The 8,811-nt window shown below is 39.8% G+C and overlaps 1 pseudogene across 1 annotated transcript; it reads right to left on the bottom strand.

Moving 5' to 3' along the window:
• Positions 1 to 1,353: 1,353 nt before the first annotated feature.
• Positions 1,354 to 1,671, bottom strand: LOC308243785 (cytochrome c-like; annotated as a pseudogene). The gene has a single exon. The product of its transcript is annotated as a cytochrome c-like (transcript).
• Positions 1,672 to 8,811: the final 7,140 nt, after the last annotated feature.

The following is an 8,811-nucleotide window of genomic DNA, read 5'->3' as shown; positions in this document are numbered from 1 at the left end:
GTAGAGTTTGTATTGTTGTGTTTTCATTGTCATTTGTTTCCAAGATGTTTTTTATTTCTTCTTTGATCTCTTTGGTAACCCATTCATTGTTTAATAGCATGCTATTTAGCATCCATGTGTTTGATTGTTTTTTATTGTTTTTAATTAGTTGATTTCTAATTATATGCCATTGTGATCTAAGAAGATGCTTGATATGATTTCTACTTTCTTGAATTTGTATTAACTTTGCCTGTGTCCTAACATGTGGTCTATGTTTGAAAATGTCCCATGTGAACTTGAGAAGAATGTATATTCTGTAGCTTTAGGGTGAAATGTTCTGAAGATGTCAATTAATTCTATTTGATCTAGTGAGTCATTTTGGATTGCTGTTTCCTTGTTGAGTTTTGTCTGGCAAATGTATCCAGTGATGTCAATGGGATATAAAGTGCTCTACTATTATTGTATTGCTGTTGATCTCTCCCTTGATATTTCCAGAGGTTTTTTTTTTTTCATGATCTGTAACTTGGTTTTTAATTATCTTGAGCCTTATGATGACATACTTTACAATTTTGTGTTGATGATCCGTTCTCTACTTTTATCCTAGTGAGCTGGAAAAAGCACCATTATCAATCACACACACACATATATAGTAAATTAATAGCTGTTCAAGATAATCTTGAATTATAACTTAGTCTGAATTAAAGAATTCAGAAAGTTTGCTACTATACCTTGTCATGCTGAATTTTAAAAGCACCTGACCTTAAAGATCATCTATAAAGTGTAGAAGTGTTAAATACTCTTTATTTAATATTATACATAAACCACACTAAAATAACTTTCATTCAGTAAAAGGCAATAGTTTAGATACAGGGAATTTTATTAAATTGGCATAGTTGGGACTGAAAATATAAAATGGTCACTACCAGCTTAACTGAAACCCATACCTTTTAATAAGTGAATGAGCACAACTTGAAACATATGCAAGTCTTGCATGTCTAAGAGACAGTGAAGGAATTTCCTCAGAATTTAGACATATAATACAACCAATTATATATATCTCAATATAAGCCAATCTCCTACAGATTTTCAGATGGCACTCACCACCTCTGTGAAAAGTTGAACACTATGAATCAAGTCCAATCATATTTTTTGAAGTGAGGAACGTGATAGCGCTTGCTGAACCAAAATTACCATCAAAACTCAAAAAGCTGACCATATTCATCTAACCACAAGCCAATCTTATGTAAATCACGACTACCCAAAAGAAATGTTCTATTAGCCATTCTGATCTGAATTCTGGGGTATGAGATCAATTTAAATATGGTACACATAAAAGAAGTCATGATACATTTGTAATAAATAAAGTAGTGGCTATTACTCATTAGTAGCTTTTTGGAGATAAGCTATCAAGTCTGCCCTTTCTGCACTCTTCTTAATGTCAGCAAAGATCATTTTTGTTCCAGGGATGTACTTATTGGTAGTCTCCAAATACTCCATCAGTGTAGCCTCTCCCCAGGTGAGATCTTTGTTCTTGTTGGCATCCATGTAAGAAAATCCAGGGGCCTGACCTGTCTTTCACCCAAAAAGACCATGGAGATTTGGCCCAGTCTTGTGCTTGCCTCCCTTTTCCACAGGATGGCACTGGGCACACTTCTGAACAAAAATCTTCTTGCCCTTCTCAACATCACTCATTTTTAAATTGCACATTAGTTGTGTGTGACACAGAGGTTCCCACTCACCAGCTGGACATCCCACTCTCCCCAAAAGTTTTTTTTTTAATGTTTTTGGATGCTCCTGTATTGGGTGCATATACTAGTATGTTTACTAGGGTTATATCCTCTTGTTATATCAAGCCCTTTTGTATTATGAAGTGGCCTTCCTTATCTCCTGTTATGGCCTTCACTTTGAGGTCAATTTTGTCAGTTATAAGTATTTCTATGCCAGCTTTCTTTTCATTTCCATTTTCCTGAAGAATTTTTTTCTATCCTTTCACTTTAAGTCTGTGTGAATCCCTTGTTCTGAGGAGGTCTTATTTATTTATTTATTTATTTATTTTAAATATATTGTTATTGATTTCTGAGGGCAGGGAGAGGGGGAGAGAGAGAGAGAGAAACATCAATGATGAGAGAGAATCATTGATTGGCTGCCTCCTACATGCCACCTACTAGGGATGGTGCTTGCAACCCTGGCATGTGCCTTTGACCGTAATGGAGCTTGGGACCCTTCAGTCCGCAGGCCAAGCTAGGGTGAGGTAGGTCTTTTTAAAATTACATATATATGGGTCATGTTTTCTTATCCATTCAGCTTATATTGGTGTCGTGAGTACATTAGTGTTTTGTTTCCTTTGTGTTGTGTCTTGTTGAGGTGAATTTTATCCTGTTTGGACAATGTGGTAGAGAGTGAGCCACATAACCAGACACCGGAGAGGAGACTCTATCCACAAATGGGTCAATAACACTCCAGACCCAACTACAGAGACAGGAAGAAGGTGGCAGTGAGAGAGTCACTCACCCCTGCCTGAGGAGCTGCAGCCACATGAGCAGCCTTCCCACATCTGAGGAGCGGCAGTCGCATGCAGCCTGCTCCCATCCAAGGTGCACCAGCCCTGTGAGTAACCTGCCCCCATCTGAGGAGCAGCAGGTGTGTGAGTGGGCCTCCCTGATCCGAGGAGCAGCAGCCATGTGAGCAGCCCACCCCTGTCCAAGAAGTAGCAGCCATGCGGGCAGCCCGCACCCATCCAAGGAGCAGCAGCTGTGCGAGCAACTTGTCTCCACCAGCCAGAGGAGACACCACTGCTGCGAACAGCACCCACCAGAGGAGCCACCATCAACTGAGGATCAGGTGCTGCTGTGACCGCCCAAGGAGCAGCCACTGCCCAAGAAGCCACTGCCACCCAAGGAGCAGCCCCTGCATGACTCAAAACCTAGATCCTCCGGTGAGAGGAAAAATGGGTAGACAAAGAAACCCCCAAATGAAACAAAAGGAGGAATCACCAGGAAAGCAGCTGAGTGAAATAGAGGAATGCAATATGTCAGAAAAGAGTTCAGAATAAGGGTAACACAGTTCATAAACCAGATGGATGAAAAAATCAACAACTTATGTAACAAGGAGAAATAAAAAGTGATATAGCTGCAATAAAAAACACTATGGAAAGTTACAACAAAAGACCAGGTGAAGCAGAGGACCGAATTAATGAATTAGAAGGCAGGGAAGCAAAACACAACCAAACTGAACTGCAATTGGAGAAAAAATTAAAAAACAGGGAGTGAGCCTAAGGGAGCATTGGGATAACATGAAATGAAGCAACATATGAATAACAAGGGTGCCAGAATGACAGAAAGAGGAACAAGGGTTAGAAAACCTATTTGAAGAAACAATGTCAGAAAACTTCCCTGATGTGGGGAAGAAAAAAACCACACAAGCACAGAGAGTCCCAAACAAGATGAACCTGAAAAGACCCAAACCAAGACATGTCATAATTACGATGGCAAATGTTCAGGACCAAGAGAGAATTGTAAAGGCTGCAAGAAAGTTACATATAAGGGATCTCCCATTAGATTATCAAATGATTTCTCAACAGAAACACACCAGGCTAGAAAAGAATGGAAGGAAATTTACAAAGTGATTCAAAACAAGGGACTGAATCCAGATTTACTCTATCCAGCAAGGGTATCATTCAAAATTGAAGGGGAGAACCGAGAGAGAAAAATGGTGGCGGAATAGACAGACGTGTTCCGAGCCTTGTCCAGGAGCAGAAAGAAAGAACAGCTGAGGTTCACACGAGGAGTGTTTGTTGGCAAGCTAAGGGACAGCTAAACTCCAGAAGAAGGTGGGGGACTGCTAGACCGGGTTCCCCTGATCAGGCAGCCACCACTGTGGCTGGGTCCCCTCCCAGAGCTACGGGCTCAGACACGGAGTCTGCGCCATCTTGAAAGGGAAAGTGGAGCTTATCAGAAGCCTGAAAATCCACAACTGTGGCACCCACCGAACAGCTGCGAGCCCCAGAACACCGGTCCACAATTGGCGCAAACACGCGGATTCAGAGGAGCTCTACACTCCACCACGGAAAGGTCAGATTTTGCCTGGGATAAGGTGAGGTCTCTGGTCCCGGCAGGAGAGAGGAACGCATGTTGTGCAGGAGCTGGAGGACCAGGGAAGTCTGTGCCTAGAAAAATCCGTGGCTGTTGGGGCTGGCATGATCTGTGAATGTGGAAGGGGGTCCTCAGAGCTACTAACAGAAGGGCTCTCTAAAAAGCAACCCATTTTGATCTGACGTGCAGGGACAGCCTAAGAATTTTAAAGGTGTGCCGGCTGCTTAGACTTGCGTGCAGACCCATTGTTCGCACACTTGGGCTTTTTCCTCTTCAAATTCTTGCTTCTGATTACTAAGCCCAATACATAGGATCACCGAGTTGAGGATATCCTGGGAGACTGCAGGGGAAAGTTGTTTTTCTGGAACCTGGGGATCGGAGCAGAGAGTGAGCATCGGAGAGTCAGCTCTGAGGCAGCCCAGTCCCACAAACCGGTAGTTAGTGCCACAGGGAAAGGAGGATGTAAATACAAGCTAGAGAGGACATATATAGACCCAGAAGTCAATTGAGAAACACTGCCACCCAGGGGCTGAATCACAAATTGACTCTTGTGTAATCAAAAATAAAGGAATATGAGAAATTAAGACACACCGCCTGCTTAAAATCAGGACTGGCTTACACCACTGAAGAGCAGTGGAACGCAGGGAACTGCAATACTCTCCGGACTGAGAAAAAGGCATGCCAAACATAACAACAGAGGAAGTGAATGACCTTCACTACTCCACATTTTATTTTTATTTTTTATTTTTTATTTTTTATTTTTTTATATATTTAATTGATATTCTACAGAGAGGAAGGGAGAGGGATAGAGAGTTAGAAACATCGATGAGAGAGAAACATTGATCAGCTGCCTCCTGCACACCTCCCACTGGGGATGTGCCCACAACCAAGGCACATGCCCTTGACCGGAATCGAACCCGGGACCTTTCAGTCCGCAGGCCGACGCTCTATCCACTGAGCCAAACTGGTTTTGGCTATTTTTTATTTTTATATTTTATTTTCATTTTTTGCATCTTTTACTCAAGAAACTAATTTTTTTCTTTTTTCCTCACTTGATTTTACTTTTTTCATTATTACATTTTTATTTTCAATCAGTATTATTACTACTACTATTTTATCTCTTTTTTTTAAAGTATCATTTTATTTTCTCTTTATTTTACTTTGGGATTAGTGTTCTACATTCTATTTTCATCTTTCCTTTAGCATTGTTTTACTCTATCTCAATTCTACCTTTATGCCAACACTCTCATCCTAACCTTTCCTTTCCAGTGTCCTGTTTATCTTACCCCTTTCCTGCTTCAGATTTTCCCTATTCTTTCTGTTTACACCCTGTTAAAATTTCACCCTACTTATATACCTAATCTCCAATCCCCTCCTCCAAGTCCATACACACCTCTCTCTTTGCTGTCTTAACTATCCAAAAAATTGATTTTCTCTCTGTCCTTTTGTTGTTGTTTGCTTAAATGTTGATTATATCGAATTTGTATGCTTTTTTGTGAGATCGTTTTGCTTATTCTTTTTTTGTTTGTTTGTTTGTTTGTTTTGTGCTTATGTTTTCCCTTGCCTCGCTTGATATTAGTTGGTGTTGTAGTTTGTATTAATCTCCAGGTACTTGTTGCTGGCATTTGCTGGGATTAGTGATTGTTCTATTGGAGTTTTCTCCCCATATATATAGTTTGTTCCCCTTTCTCTCTTAGTCACTTTCTTGTCTCTCTTACTTTTTTTTTCCTTTCCCAATTTCATTTTGACACTCCTTTTTTTTCTTTCTCTTTCATCTTCTTCTTTCTCTCCTATCCCGTAATTTGCCTTTCTCTGGTGGTCACCTTTATTGGAGGTTATTAATATCATGAATACATTTCTGCTCAGTGCCTTGTGTGTTTTACTGGGTTGTGCTGTATTTTGTGCCTTTAAATCAACACAGGAGAGAGAGAACTACATAACCAGACATCCAGAGAAGAGAGACCATGGGGAGACAAACAGCCCGCATATGAAAGAAAAGCAGGCATCACCAGAAAAGGAAGTAAATGAAATAGAGGCAAGCAACCTGTCAGAGAAAGAATTCAGAGAAATGGTCATAAGGTGGCTGAAAAGAATGGAAGACAAATTCGGCAATATGAGCAAGAACCAAGAGGAAATGAAGAAGAACCAAGAGGAAATGAAAAATGACATCGCTGCTGTAAATAACTCAATAGAAAGCATCAAGAGTAGACTAGAAGAAGCAGAGGACCGCATCAGTGAGCTAGAAGACAAGATGGAAAAAAATACCCAAGAAAAGCAACTTCTAGAAAAAAAAATTAAAAGGCAGGAGGAGAGTCTAAGGGAACTTTGGGACAACACGAAACAAAACAACATCCGCATAATAGGGGTTCCAGAAGGAAAGGAAGCTGAGCAAGGAATAGAAAACCTCTTTGAAGAAATAATGACAGAAAATTTCCCAGATATAGGGAAGAAAAAACCCACACAAATCCAAGAAGCTCACAGAGTCCCAAGCAAAATGAACCCCAAAAGACCGACGCCAAGGCACATTATAATTAAATTGGCAAACACCAACGACAAAGTAAGAATCTTAAAAGCGGCATGAGCGAGACAGAAAGTTACCTACAAAGGAACCCCCATCAGACTAGCAACTGATTTCTCAATAGAAACTCATCAGGCCAGAAGGGAATGGAATGAAATATACAAAGTCATGCAAAGGAAGGGTTTGAATCCAAGAATATTGTACCCAGCAAGGCTATCAATCAAAATTGAAGGTGAAATCAGGAGCTTCACAGACAAAAAAGAACTAAGGGAATTTATTACCACCAAACCAGCAATGCAAGAAATGCTAAAGGGTCTGCTGTAAAAAAATAAAAAGAAATAGGAAGCGAAGAACGAACACAAGGGTAAAGAATAGGAATGGCGACAAACAAGTACCTATCAATAAACACTTTAAATGTAAATGGATTAAATGCCCCAATCAAAAGACATAGGGTAACTGATTGGATTAGAAAACAAGACCCATATATCTGCTGTCTACAAGAAACCCACCTCAGAAAAAAAGGCGCACACAGACTGAGGGTGAAGGGTTGGAAAAAGGTTTTCTAGGCAAACGGAACTGAAAAAAAAGCTGGGATAGCAATACTTATATCTGACAAATTAGATCTCACAGTGAAAAACATGACAAGAGATAAGGAAGGCCACTTCATAATACTAAAGGGAGCAATCCAACAAGAAGAAGTAACTCTGGTAAACCTATATGCACCCAATAAAGGAGCACCCAAATACATAAAAAATCTTCTGGAGGATATCAAGGGAGAGATTGACAGCAATACAATCATAGTAGGAGACTTTAATACCCCACTATCACCATTGGACAAATCCTCTAAACAAAAAATCAGCAAAGAAACATCAATCGTAATGACTCACTAGACCAGATGGAATTAATTGACATCTTCAGAACATTTCACCCCAAAGCCACAGAATATACATTCTTCCCAAGTGCACATGGGTCATTTTCAAAGATAGACCATATGTTGGGACATAGGCAAAGTCTCTTCAAATTCAAGAAGATAGAAATCATATCAAGCATCTTCTCAGACCACAGTGGCATAAAACTGGAAATCAACTACAATAAAAACAACCCAAAGAAATCAAACACATGGAGACTAAACAGTATGCTATTAAACAATGACTGGTTTACCAGAGAGATCAAAGAAGAAATAAAAAACATCATGGCAACAAATGATAATGAAAACACAATCCAAAATCTATGGGACACAGCAAAAACAGTCTTGAGAGAGAAGTTCATAGCTCTACAAGCCTACTGCAAAAAACAAGAATCAATGGTAATAAATTACCTAACCCTACCACTCAAAGAGTTAGAAAAAGAGCAACAAGAAAAGCCCAGTGTAAGCAGAAGGAAGGAAATAATAAAGTTCAGAGCGAAGATAAACGACATAGAGACCAAAGAAACAATACAAAAGATCAACAAAAGCTAGAGCTGGTTGTTTGAAAGGATAAACAAGATTGATGAACCTCTAGCGAGGCTCACCAAGAAGCAAAGAGAGAGGTCCCAAATAAAAAAAATCAGAAATGAAAGAGGTGAAATAACAACAGATCCCGCCGAAATACAAAGGATTGTTAAAAAATACTACGAACAACCCTATTCCAACAAACTGGACAATCTGGAGGAAATGGACATATTCCTAGGAAAATATAACCTTCCAAAACTCAATCAGGAAGAATCTAAACAGCTCAATATGCCAATAACTATGGAAGAAATTGAAGCAGTCATCTAAAAGCTTCCGGCAAACAAAAGCCCAGGGGCAGACGGCTTCACATGGGAGTTTTACCAAACATTCAAGGAAGAACTAAAACGTATCCTCCTTAGACTATTCAAGAAAATTCAAGAGGAAGGAACACTTCCAAGCTCCTTCTATGAAGCCAGCATCACCCTAATACCAAAACCAGATAAAGACAACACAATGAAGGCGAATTACAGGCCAATATCCCTCATGAACGTAGATGACAAAATCCTCAACAAAATTCTAGCAAATCGGATCCAGCAGTACATCAGAAAGATCATACACCATGACCTAGTAGGATTTATCCCGGGAATGCAAGGATGGTACAATATCCGCAAATCAATAAATGTGATACATCACATAAACAAACTGAGAGATAAAAATCACATAGTCATATCAATTGATGCAGAAAAAGCATTTGACAAAATCCAACACCCTTTCTTGATAAAACCTCTCAA

Source organism: Plecotus auritus (assembly GCF_963455305.1).
Source record: "Plecotus auritus genome assembly, chromosome: 3".
Classification (NCBI taxonomy): domain Eukaryota; kingdom Metazoa; phylum Chordata; class Mammalia; order Chiroptera; family Vespertilionidae; genus Plecotus; species Plecotus auritus.
This window is presented reverse-complemented; position numbering and strand designations above follow the sequence as displayed.